This window comes from Sphaeramia orbicularis, unplaced genomic scaffold, assembly GCF_902148855.1.
Source record: "Sphaeramia orbicularis unplaced genomic scaffold, fSphaOr1.1, whole genome shotgun sequence".
NCBI lineage: Eukaryota > Metazoa > Chordata > Actinopteri > Kurtiformes > Apogonidae > Sphaeramia > Sphaeramia orbicularis.
The window spans coordinates 176,767-192,061 of record NW_021941608.1 but is presented as its reverse complement, the minus strand read 5'-3'; positions in this window follow the sequence as shown (position 1 = coordinate 192,061).

Genomic DNA, 15,295 nt, shown 5'->3' with positions numbered 1-15,295 from the left:
TCCTCCACTCCTCACTTCATCTCCTCCACTCCTCACTTTTTCTCCTCCACTCCTCAGTTCTTCTCCTCCCTTCTTCTCCTCCACTCCTCAGTTCTTCTCCTCCCTTCTTCTCCTCCACTCCTCAGTTCTTCTCCTCCCTTCTTCTCCTCCACTCCTCAGTTCTTCTCCTCCCTTCTTCTTCTCCACTCCTCAGTTCTTCTCCTCCCTTCTTCTCCTCCACTCCTCACTTCTTCTCCTCCACTCCTCACTTCTTCTCCTCCACTCCTCACCCCTCCCTCTGATGATGTCACAGAAGGTGAGGCAGACTTCCTGTAGCTCCGCCTCCTCGGTCCATCATGTGACTTTAAAGGCGGTGAAACATCCTTCCAGATGATTCTCTGAGATGGATTCATGAGGAACCACGAAGCACCGAGGAGTGGAGGAGCTGAAACAGAAGGAACTGACCAGAGGTTTTTCATTGGATGTACAGTCAGTGAACCAGTGTGTTCTGTGGATGGCACTGAGTTATTTTGTGCTGCCACCCTGTGGACTAATGGAGAACTACACTGTATACCTGAAAACTGGACCTGTGATCAGGCAAGGGACTATTTATGGTCATTTCCACATCCATTAAGAGACAGTGACATCAGCAGTTCCAGTGAGGACAGTGAGTCCATAAATCCACTTTAAAATGAGTCATTAGATAAAAACACACATGCTCCTGGACCTGGTCTAAATGTGCTGCTCCAGTTCATTCAGACTGCACATGTGATCAGTAAACGGCCCTGGAACATCTGACAGACGTGTGTAGGACTGAAAATGGACAAACCTGCTGAGAACTCCTACTGCACATACACAATAAGGGACACTAGCTGGGTTTGGATTGGGTCCAGTCCATGTGAACATGTCAGCTAAAGTTTCCTGCAGCGGCTTTGTTCTGTTTAAATGTGAAAATGAAATATTCTGTTTCCAACCACCGGCATTCATGATGGATTTGGGGAAATTTGTTTATGTAGAAACTATTAGTTTCCATCTTACACAGATCTGTTATCACTGGGGGGGGGGCTTTTCTGATGCAGATGTTCTAAACACTCCTGTGGAATTTTTTTTAAATTTTTGTCCTGAAATAAGCCCCCCCCTCAAATGAAAATTTTATATCACGGTTATTGTGACCAAAATTATCACAGTTCTCATTATCATCGCGGTATTGTTGAAATTGTGCTCAAATTGTTCAAAAAGTACAAATACACACTGAAAGAATTTAACCAAGTTGTATTTAAAAATAAATAAATAAATAAATAAAATACAATAACAGTCCCACTGTCCCTTCTGTGTCAGAAACATTCACATATTAACCCTTAGTGGTCTGAGTCTATTTTGTCTGTTTTTCAGTCCTTTTGATTTGGCCTTTATATACTATAGAAACAAATGTTTACTATACCCATGTTTGGATCTGTTTTTTCAGCACAACTTCATCTAGATCATCTGTCTATTATTTTTTCACTTTAACCTACTATAAAAACACAAAAGGACAAAAACACACCAAAAAAATATAAAATCTGATTTGAAAAATGTAAATAATTTATTGCATAAATAACACACAGATGTTTAACGAACCTTTTCACAGACTTTAAAAGTGAATATTGGTTCAAATATTAGGTATACAAAAGTAAAACTGGAATAAATTCAAACTCTACTCAAATATTTGACATTAAAGCAGATCTGTACAGAGGGTTTTTCCCCTAAAAGTGTGTTAATCAAACAGTTATTATGAGAATTAGAATTTAAACACTAATACTAACCGTCTGGGATTGTACTGCTGTTTATGGTTCTACTGGTGATGGTTCCATCCCTACACTCTCAGAACTACAGGTACCAGCTTGTACTTAAAAGGGTACAAATGTTTGTTGAAATGGTCCATTTTTGTACCTTTAGTACTTTACATAAAACAAAACTCTCCTATAGTTGATAATGTCATGGTGGTTAAAGTTTGAACCGGTGGACTAACTGAGAAAAAAAAAAAAGCATAGACAGGACATGGAGGTGTGAATGAAAACTGGATCAAACCCAGATGATGTCAATAATCAGAGGTTCTAATCAGAGACATAAATGATTAGGCTGTTCTCACTGAGCTAACTGGACTGTTGAATTCAAACACAGATGATCATTAAATAGAACACACAGTAATTCCACTAGGATGTGGAATCAATCATGTGTGAGCTGTGGTTGGTCCTACTGTTCAGTTCCAGCCTGTTGTCATGGGCTCCACAGTCTGAAGGCTGCAGGGTTCCTCACAGTCCTGAACATGTGGACCACACAGACCTGTGGAGGCTGTTCAGGCTGAACAGGACCTTCTGGACTCCTACACACCAACACTGGACTGCTGAAGGAACCGTCTGAGAACATGGACTCACACAAGTGGTCTGGTCTGGAACCTGTGTTTACAAGAGTGGACACACACAACAACACACACACACACACACACACACTCACACTTACACACACTCACACTTACACACACACTTACACACACACACACAACACCTCACACACACACACACACACACACACTTACACACACACACACACACACTCTCACACACATTCCTGTACAGCATAAGGAGTGAGGTCCGAGTGAATTAACCTGAGAAGTGAGGACCACCCTTTCTGCTATACTTAGAGACAAATGAATGCCCAATCACAACAGTAGGTGGCAGGCTCATGTCATTTTCCACCTCAGTTTGTAGAAACACACAAAAAAATTTTTGAATTTTTTTAAACCCATTCTACCCTCTGACTGAGGACCGTTGGGGGGGGGGGGCGGGGTGGGGGTGTATTTTAAGTGTTTTCCACTAAAAACTTGAGATATTTGAGTAGAATTACATCATTTGAAGTTCCTAGATGAGCAGAAGACAAAAAATATTAGTCAACATGACTGATGTACTTCAACTATACATTTTTTTCCTTTCAAGAAACCAAACTTCACAGTTATCTATCAATCAAACTCAAAATAAATCTGAAAGGAATTCATTTTTCAGTCAACTTTTATTTTAATTACTCTGGAAATGTAAAAACTGCCTCGGTTTTCTGTGCCTGAGTACACAAAGTATATAAGTTAAATTAGTATTTAAATTTAACCCATAAAGACCCAGTGCTACTTCTGTGGTGTTCCCAAAAGAGTTCTCTTGAATTAGTACAGACTGGTTAAATTATATCCATTTATTATCATATTATTCTCTGTATTTTGTGTTTTTTCAGTGTACATCAGGTATTTTCCTATATTTAACTCACTGATCAGGTAAATGTTCATAAAATCTCAGTTGAGGATTATTATATCAGAAACAAAGAAAAACGAAGGAATTAGTGACTTTCAGTAAATACATCATTAATATAAATCCAGTGTCCATCCACTGTCACAGATCAGACTGCAGGGGTTAATAATTGTTTTATTCTGTTTTGTTCAGTTTGTGGTTTATGCTGTTCATGTCATTTATTTTATTTGTTAGGGTTTGTTTTATACATTTTGTATTCACTTTTGTTAATTTTATTGAACATAAACCCAGCGTGTCTATCCACTGTCAATGATCCAATTCCAATTATTGACATGTATTGATAGGATTAGTGGATCAACAGGTATTAAACAGTTTAGATCAGTAGACGGTTTAGGTTGACGGTGGATGTTTGGGTCTTTATGGGTTAAAGTGCCTTTATAAACTGCAACAATAATGCATAAACAAGTACATAAATCAAACTGCAATTTTAAAGTGCCTCAAATAATTGCAGTAATAATAATACACATTAAAGTGCATAAATTAAAGTGCAATTTCAAAGTAAAGTGCTTCAGTCAGCTGCAATAATAAAATAAAAGAAATGTACTTTTTTTACATTGAACTGCCAGAGTAAACCACAAAAATACAGTGCATGAACGTACACAAATGCTTTGTTTTGGTGTAAATATTTGAAAGAACAATATCTGAGTTAACAGCCTCAAAACCTCAGGAAACGTGAGGCATCTCTTCTTTTATGTGCGACAATGGTGTTATAAACAAAGTTTTTAACATCCTTCCATGACCGTTGGGCTAAAGCCCTCTCTTGTTCGATGCATGCTGTGCAGTCCTTCTTGCCAGGAACTTTCCTCTCCCCTACAAACCTGCCCAGGTGTTTATTCACAGCACTCTTCTCTTTCTCAGTCCAGGGCCGCTTCACAGAAGACTTAGATGGGGCTGTGAGTGACACAGAAGGTCTGTTAGATCATGGACATCACAATGAAGCTTTATTGGCATCGCTGACCGATTACAGAAACAGAATATGATGGAGGCTTTGAATTGTCATGTGTTTTTTTTTTTCATTTCTTACTCACGTGTTTGTTGTGTTTTTTGGAGGTGTTTTTTTGCTCTGTGTCAGCGGTACTCCTTGGCTCACATCTACAACAGGAACAGACAGAATATAATACAGTTGTTTATGATAATATCTACATGGCATAGCACAACAGCTGGTTGACCAGAGGAAAGAGTGTTTTATAATAAAAATGGTTAACTCACTGTCTGTGTCTGAACCTGCTGTCTCTGTGTCAGCGAGGGGGTCCGTTCCCTTTGTGGAGGACATTTCAGGGTCTCCATCTAAAAAATAACCCAGCATAAGCCTGCATACTGTGGATGAAGTGCAAAGCACAAGCTCCTAAAATCATCTGTCTGTATGTGTAATCTGACGGCTCTACGTTTAATTCACTGATCAAATATCATGTACAGCATCATCACTGTCTCATACCGTCATCTCTGCCTGTCTTCTTTCTGACAACATCAGAGGTGGAGGTGGAAACTTCACCTGTGAACATCAGTCATTCTAAATTAGCCCTCAGTAGTGTATCGTTAACTGTTTATGAATAATCTGAGTGGCACAAGATTAACATTAGGCAGACCAGATGCATAAGGGTTTGTTTCATAAAGAACAAATCTAACTGATATTGAATTGAAATATTCATTTTGAATATGAAGACAGCAGCAAAGATTATTAAGAGAAGACAAAAACACACTAAATATAAAATAATCAAAATGAAAATGCCAGGAAACCTATATATTTAAAAAAAAAAAAGTGGGAAGAATAACATAACTTCTCACTTCCTCATAAATCAATTAAACCAATAACAAGGATGTTTGTTAAGTCACCATCTGTGTCTGAACCTGCTGTCTCTCTGTCAGAGAGGGGGTCTGTTCCCTTTCTGGAGGACATTTCAGGGTCTCCATCTGAAAAAAGCCCAAGCTGAGCTGGTGTACTGTAGCTGTACCATATACAGTGAAAGCATCTATGCATAAACTGACGGTTGACTGTACCCTCATGTATAGGTTTGTATGTGCACCATCATCATCAGTGTGTCATACCTTCATCTACTTCTCTGCCTGTCTTCCTTCTGATGACATCAGAGGTGGAGGTGGAACTTTCACCTGTGAACATCAGTCATTCTAAATTAGCCCTCAGTAGGGAGGGACAAACAACTCTGGTGTGCACTCACAGACACATCACATTTCCAGTTTTTATCCAGAAGTTCCAAGAACTTTTTACCTCTCTTCTCCTCAAGGTTGGATGAATCAGTTTTCTCCGAGACTTCACCCAGCTGTAAGGAGAGAGCATCGTTAGAAGACAGTGGATGTTACCATCTATATGAGCAGTGAAGACATCTGTTATACTGTAGTTCAAGGACCTGTTAGATATACAACTCTGCTGCATCTTGGTGGATATTAATTCTCATAATAACATAACTGACAACAGGTCTTTGTATGGTTGAAAGTTTAAGTGATGAAAAAGGCATAATGACAGATTTGGAATAATACATACCTTTGGTGAAGTGTCAGCCATTTGTGTTGGTCTGTCAGTCATTTGTCTCTGGACATAAAACAAAAGGAGACAGCAACATAATGTATATCATCTTTCATATGGGGAACTGAGACTAACATCCTAAAATAAACAAACATATGAGTCAGTTATTTCAGTTCAATAAATTCAATGAAGGACAAACCCTCCCAAATAATAAACATCACATTTAAAATATGCAACCAAATATTTGCCTTAATTCCATGCTAACTGTATTTACTCTGTAACCAGCTTCTGGATTTCAGAAGTGTGTCTGAATAATCAAGTAAGTTCTTGAGATGAAAGCATGAATTTTTATTCATTAATGATTGCACAAACTGTTTATGATGTGGAATAAAGATTTTCATCAGTTTATTGAGGTGAGACTTTAAGCTTCAATAACAATTCAATCTGAAAATAAAAACACTAAGACTTATCACCTCAGAATTAGTTTTTCCTGAAGTACTCAAAAGCATTTATATTATTTAATTTATTTATTTCATTTATTTAACCTGGAAGTCCCATTGAGATTAGAAATCTCTTTTGCAAGGGAGACCTGGCCAAGGTAGCAGCCAACAAAGTCCAAATGATACAAAACACATATATGATACACAATAAACTATAAAACAATAAAACACAGTCCAGTCAATCAACCATAATGGCATCAAGAGAAACAATGACATTCCTCCCTCACTGCATTCCCCATGATACTTTTAAAATCATCAACAGAAATGAGTGGATGTAGTTTTACAGTTTTTTTAATATTATTCCACAACCATGGAGCATCGTAGGAAAATGTTGTGTTTCCAAAGTCTGTCAGAGGTCATGAACAGTCAAATGGAACCACTTGGAGGAACGTAGATGGACATGACTATGGTTAACAGACAGAAGATTACTGAGGTACTTAGGGAGTTTACCCATCAATGCTTTATAGATGAATAGGAACCAATGTTTTTGTCTATGAGCGGTTAATGATGTCCAGCCCTCTGGACCATAGAGAGTGCAGTGGTGAGTGAGAGATTTTGCATTTGAAAGGAAACGTAAAGAAGCGTGATATACTGAGTCAAGGCTCTTCAAAGTTGAGGTAGCTGCATGTCTGTACAGTATATCACCGTAAACAGTCACAGACAGAAAGGTGGCTTCCACAAGTCTTTTCTTTGCAGTGATGTGAAACAGGATTTATTTCTAAAATAAGTTGAAGCTACTGGTACTGTACAAGAGTTGGGGAGCATTTCATTTTATCTAAAACAATGTGCAATGCCCATTAAATAACCCTTTAAGGACAACCATTATAACAGGCTGCTTGTATTTGGTTTTTTTGGGGTTTTTTTTGCAAAATAGTGCCAGAAAATATGTTTTTTGCAAGTTCTTTTGTCAAGTCAAGTCTGGTACAGGTATATACGGTCTTCCAATTATTAATGTGAAAAAGATAATTCTTATAACAGACAGAAGCAGTTGTTTGTTTACCTGCTTTACTAGTTTCAGCTACTTCCTGTAGCCTTCGTCAGATGCGTCACATGATGCTACAATGACATGTCTTACAGGCTTGGAAGAATTCTTCATGTCATTGTAACATCATGTGACGCTTCTGATGAAGGCTACAGGAAGTAGCAGAAAACTAGTAAAGCAGGTAAACAAACAACTGCTCCTGTCTGTTATATGAATTATCTTTTTCACATTAACAATCAATATATGTCCATTACTACTACTATTTATTATTATTATTATTATTATTATTATTATTATTATTATTATTACTATTATATGTAACGAATGCATAAAACCATGTTACAGCAAATAATATTTATTATAAATGAATATTTATTATGAAAAACTAAATGTTCATAATGAAATTATAATAAGAAATAACCTTTCCTCTGTTCCATGTGTTGGTCCATTGTAGTTTGTCTAGATCATTGTGTGTCCATGTTGTTGTCGTTCTTTTTGGTTCTTTCTAGTTCATGTTGATCCTGTGTGATAGTCTGTGTTCACTTTGTGTCTAGTTGTAGACAGAGCCCCTCATTTCACTGACAAACACATCCATCGTCTGATTCACATACACACACTGCATCTGTGTACACCCTGGATACATCTGGATATATATATATATATGTATATATATATATATATATATATATATATATATATATATATATATATATATATATATATATATATATTTATTTTTTTTTTTTTTTTTTTTTTTTTTTTTTTTTTTTTTTTTTTTCCCCCCACATACACAAATATGCACATATTTATAGAAGATTTACACATACAATACAACTATAAATCAACTATACAAAAAATGAAAATACAGATAAAGACACTAAAAAAGCAACGGTGGCTAAACTAAACAAAAACTGTCAATACACATTAGTAGAACACTCCAAAACAGCACTATCAGTACTACACAATTATTTGCTAGAATTCACAGCAACACCACAGCTAAAACCTGCTAAAACACTGCTGAAGCATCTGTCATTAACTACACTTACTGTAGTCCTGCATGCACCTCCACCCCTCCCACAGGCAGTGGCCCCCTCTACCTACAGTATTACTAGAGAAAGCTCAGAATCTCAGCTTTCCAATGAATTTCTCAATAAGCAAATGGTTAAGAAGGTACAGTGAATGGAAAAATGTGGCACCGGTTACAAAACCATCTTTAAAGGGTTCACAGAACATACATGCCCATGTAAACAAGTCAGATTGAGCCACACAACCACATTTTATCTGCAGTCATCAAATACAACATCAAGTATACCAACTCACATTGGAATAACTGTAATGACATGAAGGTGGGGCTAACATGGAGAGAAACAGGCCCATAAATCACAACAATCATCTCAACCTTAACTAGGGTTTATGCCTCTCAGAAATGAAAATAAAGGACGCCCACCACGGCTCCTCAGGGCCACTACCACCCAAGGAGTGGTATATTTAATTTTAATAAAAGCATTTAGTCTTACTTAAAGCTTGAAGTGCTTTATTAACATGGAACTGTTATTGATAAACTGTGTAGTCACTGCAGTGTGCAATAATAAACATAACTATTATGGAAAACAGACCAATGAACAATCATTATGTGATCCATGAGGACATTTTTACTTTAAGAGGAAATAAAAAATAAAAATACTTGCAAATTTGTACATCTGTCCTTATTCATGAGCCCCAAATTCTAAATGAAATTCAACATTATGAATTTTCTATTGTTTTATGATCACAGGTTCTGTCTGAAAAGGTGGCAACATTTTAATCAGTGAAAGCACACTGACAAAAAAAACTAAATTTAATGATCAACCAGTGTGCAATACTGTATTCTGCAAAAACATAAACAACTGAATGTAGAATACTGTACAAAGAAATTTTCCAAATCTAAATCTTATCTTAATAAAATTAATGTTTTAACTTATGTGTGTATGCATTTATTTATTTATTTATATATTTAGTGCTGTTAAAATATCAGAATTCTGATTAATTTTTTCTTTAGATAGGCAAAGGACATTTATTGATTACATATAGGCTATTAAATAAATGTTTATTAAAAACTTAAAAGCATTTAAAAACTTATAAACAACTTAGGCATTTATTGAGTCACTAAAATCCTGTAGAGTCTATGGAAACATCAGCATGATTATAAGCATCCTCTGGTAAATTCACATCCATATACTGTAGGAAATCTAGCTGATCACATCATGATGTCCCTGACCATATGGACTTCAGGAGATGATTGGGGTATGGAAAACACCATGAGCACCAGAAAAAAAACACATGCCCACACCTTTTACAGTCTGCCTTGAACCCACTGCCACTAACGCTGTCAACCCAAAGGTTCAACTCTTCCCACTCACGTCTGTACATTTGCAAATGTTTTTGCTTCTTTGGATGTGGTGGAGTTTCAGGTGTAGACAGAGTTCGAATTTTATTTCTCTAAGAATGTCTCTATCTCCAAAGAAGTGTCCTAAATATAATTATACGACAACATGCGCTCTCCCGGAGCAACAGCCACAGACGTGTGCCCTAGACCTTAACCTTAAACTTATTTTAAAAATCACATAAGTTTTCACATGGTTATTAACACCCATCACTCTGAAAACAAAGAGGTTTATCTTTACATTATTATCATTAACATTAAAAACACTTCAGAAGTTAAAGCTAGCAGCTAGCATTAAAAAGTTAAAGCTAGCAGCTAGCATTCAAAAGTTAACGCTAGCAGCTGTCATTACTTTACACAAAAGTATGTCAGACTCATTCAGCTCTTACCTGTAATGAAAGTGAGGAGAAAAAGTGTTCTTCACAGCGGTTATGGCGATTTCTGAGTCTCTGAATCCTCTTCTGAAACATTTAGTTTGGTATTCACTGCTGGACTATTCCTCTGAGATGGAACTGAACTGAATTCTGCCGTCCTCTGCCTGTCCGGCGCATGCGCTTTGCACTCCGCCCCCTGCGAAGTCAGTGCAGGTAGAGGAGCAGGGTGGGGGAGGGGCAGCAGAGTGGGGGATGGGCAGCAGAGTGGGGGATGGGCAGCAGCTAAGCCTGAGCAGGAGTCACAGTAATTCCCAACTGTGCTGTGAGACTGTAAGGCCTGTTTAAGTGAATGAAAGGACAGAAATACAGCAAATAAAGACACTAGGAAGATAAGTGACTGAGTTTAACATGGAAAAGGCAAATAAACACTTTTAAAAAATTATACTTTTGTGGAATTTTAATCTTACATTTTAAATGGTTAATTAATTGTCAAATTAATTAATATGAATATATATATATAGTATGCTACAACTACCACAATAATTCTAGCAGCTAGTATTAAAAAGTTAATCCTAGTATTAAAAAGTTAAAACCAGTAGCTATATTACTTTACACAATGAAGTAAAAGTATGTCAGACTTGTTCAGCTCTTACCTGTAATGACAGTGAGGAGTAAAAGTGTTCCTCACAGCAGTTCTTTGCACTTTCCTGTTGACTGCTGGACATATCAGTTAAATGAAAGCTGTGTGTTGTGTCTGAGCTGCCTCTGTCTGCAAAATGAAACATTGTTTCATGTACTGCAGGTTCAGGGTGGGGGATGGGCACCAGCTAAGACTGACAGAAGGAGACACAGTCATGTACAGTGGGGCTTCAACAGGCTGTTTAAGTGAGTGTGAGGACAGAAATACAGCACATAAAGACTCTAGGAAAAGAAGTGGTGGAGTTTAACATGGAAAAGGCAAATAAACACTTTAAAAAATGAAAGATTTGTGGAATTTTAGTGTTATATTTTAAATGGTTAATTAACTGTCAAATGAATTAATATGAATATACACAGTATAGTATGCTACAGCTACCACAATAAATAAATAAACAATAAATAAACAAATAAACAACAATAAACAAATGCTCCACCCAAACTGAAAACACACTGACCAGAGCTGTGAAATCCACATATTCATTTTAAATGGGTTTCCGGGTCCTTTTTTCCAACCAAAACCACATAGTTTGACCCAGCCTCACCAGATTTGACTATGTTGATCTCAGGTAGGCCTTCTAATACTGGACTGAAGATGACATTTCTGGATCTTAAATTACTGTATTTTTATAGACAATTTCTGAATAAAGGTACTTTTTTTCATAGTATTTTTCTGATTTTTGGATATGTCTCACATATTCCTCTCCTGAACACACACAAACTGGTCCCATCTCCATATCTCCTTGCTAAGGCTAAGTAGAGAAGAACACATGCTGGAGACTCCAAACTTGTGCTGCTCTTCCTAGAGCAGGCCTGGATGTGCTGTGTCAAGTTTCACAGAGTTTGAATCAGGTTAAAGGCTTTTTTCAGACTTAATTGGTTAAGCCATATAAATGCTTTAACGGCTCATAACTCCTGACAGGAAGCACATACAGTTACTGTTTTAAGACGGCTGCGTTGGGCCTGAGGAGACCTTTCCGTAGATGTATGGTTTGTGTGTGTGCGACCTATAACAGAGTTCATTAGTCCGGGTGCACCTGCTGTGACACAGCCTCTGAAGGGCTAAGCCCTTTCATAGATGAGTTGGACAGAAAATGTGAGTTCAGGTCGGACCCAAAAAACGGGCCCAAAAGTCCTATTCTAACATATGTGGTAGTCCTCCTCCTGAGCTTTCCAGAACCCTTTTCCCACGTAAATCGGCCCATCCGATCCAGAGTTATGACCTGTTTTAGTTTGGAAAGGTCATAGGTCAAACTCTCAAATTCGTCTATTTGAGGCCTGTGCTCACAAATGGAGGATATCTCTGTGACCCTTTGACCTACGTCCACCATTTTTTTACCCAGCCATTAGACAATTTCACTGCACGTCTGTGACAATTTTGAAGCATTTTCGTTAAGGGGAAGCCCCTTTATTTTTTAATTAGACTGGTCTGAAGCCTGAACAGGCCCGGTTTTACCACGTTTTAATTCATATCTCGGTGGTTCTTTGACTAAAGTCTGTGATTTTTTCACCGTGTCTTCTTACAATTTCTACCCACACCTGAGTAAAGTTTCAAGTGTCTGCGTTGAAGGGAACCCTGTTTAATCTGCTATTAGACTGGTCAGAACTAGGCCCTGAAATGTGCCTTTTTCTTCTAACTCTGTGATGCTTGGACTTCAGTTTCTTTCCTTTGCAGTGTGTCATCACAGCAGTTCTTTGCACTTTCCTGTTGACTGCTGGACATATCAGTTAAATGAAAGCTGTGTGTTGTGTGTCTGAGCTGCCTCTGTCTGCAAAATGAAACATTGTTTCATGTACTGCAGGTTCAGGGTGGGGGATGGGCACCAGCTAAGACTGACAGAAGGAGACAGTCATGTACAGTGGGGCTTCAACAGGCTGTTTAAGTGAGTGTGAGGACAGAAATACAGCACATAAAGACTCTAGGAAAAGAAGTGGTGGAGTTTAACATGGAAAAGGCAAATAAACACTTTAAAAAATGAAAGATTTGTGGAATTTTAGTGTTATATTTTAAATGGTTAATTAACTGTCAAATGAATTAATATGAATATACACAGTATAGTATGCTACAGCTACCACAATAAATAAATAAACGATAAATAAACAAATAAACAACAATAAACAAATGCTCCACCCAAACTGAAAACACACTGACCAGAGCTGTGAAATCCACATATTCATTTTAAATGGGTTTCTGGGTCCTTTTTTCCAACCAAAACCACATAGTTTGACCCAGCCTCACCAGATTTGACTATGTTGATCTCAGGTAGGCCTTCTAATACTGGACTGAAGATGACATTTCTGGATCTTAAATTACTGTATTTTTATAGACAATTTCTGAATAAAGGTACTTTTTTTCATAGTATTTTTCTGATTTTTGGATATGTCTCACATATTCCTCTCCTGAACACACACAAACTGGTCCCATCTCCATATCTCCTTGCTAAGGCTAAGTAGAGAAGAACACATGCTGGAGACTCCAAACTTGTGCTGCTCTTCCTAGAGCAGGCCTGGATGTGCTGTGTCAAGTTTCACAGAGTTTGAATCAGGTTAAAGGCTTTTTTCAGACTTAATTGGTTAAGCCATATAAATGCTTTAACGGCTCATAACTCCTGACAGGAAGCACATACAGTTACTGTTTTAAGACGGCTGCGTTGGGCCTGAGGAGACCTTTCCGTAGATGTATGGTTTGTGTGTGTGCGACCTATAACAGAGTTCATTAGTCCGGGTGCACCTGCTGTGACACAGCCTCTGAAGGGCTAAGCCCTTTCATAGATGAGTTGGACAGAAAATGTGAGTTCAGGTCGGACCCAAAAAACGGGCCCAAAAGTCCTATTCTAACATATGTGGTAGTCCTCCTCCTGAGCTTTCCAGAACCCTTTTTCCCACGTAAATCGGCCCATCCGATCCAGAGTTATGACCTGTTTTAGTTTGGAAAGGTCATAGGTCAAACTCTCAAATTCGTCTATTTTGAGGCCTGTGCTCACAAAATGGAGGATATCTCTGTGACCCTTTGACCTACGTCCACCATTTTTTTACCCAGCCATTAGACAATTTCACTGCACGTCTGTGACAATTTTGAAGCATTTTGGTTAAGGGGAAGCCCCTTTATTTTTTAATTAGACTGGTCTGAAGCCTGAACAGGCCCGGTTTTACCACGTTTTAATTCATATCTCGGTGGTTCTTTGACTAAAGTCTGTGATTTTTTCACCGTGTCTTCTTACAATTTCTACCCACACCTGAGTAAAGTTTCAAGTGTCTGCGTTGAAGGGAACCCTGTTTAATCTGCTATTAGACTGGTCAGAACTAGGCCCTGAAATGTGCCTTTTTCTTCTAACTCTGTGATGCTTGGACTTCAGTTTCTTTCCTTTGCAGTGTGTCATCACAGCAGTTCTTTGCACTTTCCTGTTGACTGCTGGACATATCAGTTAAATGAAAGCTGTGTGTTGTGTGTCTGAGCTGCCTCTGCCTGCAAAATGAAACATTGTTTCATGTACTGCAGGTTCAGGGTGGGGGATGGGCACCAGCTAAGACTGACAGAAGGAGACAGTCATGTACAGTGGGGCTTCAACAGGCTGTTTAAGTGAGTGTGAGGACAGAAATACAGCACATAAAGACTCCAGGAAAAGAAGTGGTGGAGTTTAACATGGAAAAGGCAAATAAACACTTTAAAAATTAAAGATTTGTGAAATTTTAGTGTTATATTTTAAATGGTTAATTAATTGTCAAATGAATTAATATGAACATATATAGTATAGTATGCTACAACTACCACAATAAAGAAATAAATAAGCAACAGTAAACGAATGTTCCACCCAAACTGAAAACACACTGACCAGAGCTGTGAAATCCACATATTCATTTTAAATGGGTTTCCGGGTCCTTTTTTCCCAACCAAAACCACATAGTTTGACCCAGCCTCACCAGATTTGACTATGTTGATCTCAGGTAGACCTTCTAATACTGGACTGAAGATGACATCTCTAGATCATAAATTATTGTATTTTTATAGAAAATTTCTGAATAAAGGTACTGTTTTTCATAGTATTTTTCTGATTTTTGGATATGTCTCACATATTCCTCTCCTGAACACACACAAACTGGTCCCATCTCCATATCTCCTTTCTAAGGCTAAGTAGAGAAGGACACATGCTGGAGACTCCAAACTTGTGCTGCTCTTCCTACAGCAGGCCTGGATGTGCTGTGTCAAGTTTCACAGAGTTTGAATCAGGTTAAAGGCTTTTTTCAGACTTAATTGGTTAAGCCATATAAATGCTTTAACGGCTCATAACTCCTGACAGGAAGCACATACGGTTACTGTTTTAAGACGGCTGCGTTGGGCCTGAGGAGACCTTTCCGTAGATGTATGGTTTGTGTGTGTGTGCGACCTATAACAGAGTTCATTAGTCCGGGTGCACCTGCTGTGACACAGCCTCTGAAGGGCTAAGCCCTTTCATAGATGAGTTGGACTGAAAATGTGAGTTCAGGTCGGACCCAAAAAACAGGCCCAAAGGTCCTATTCTGACATATG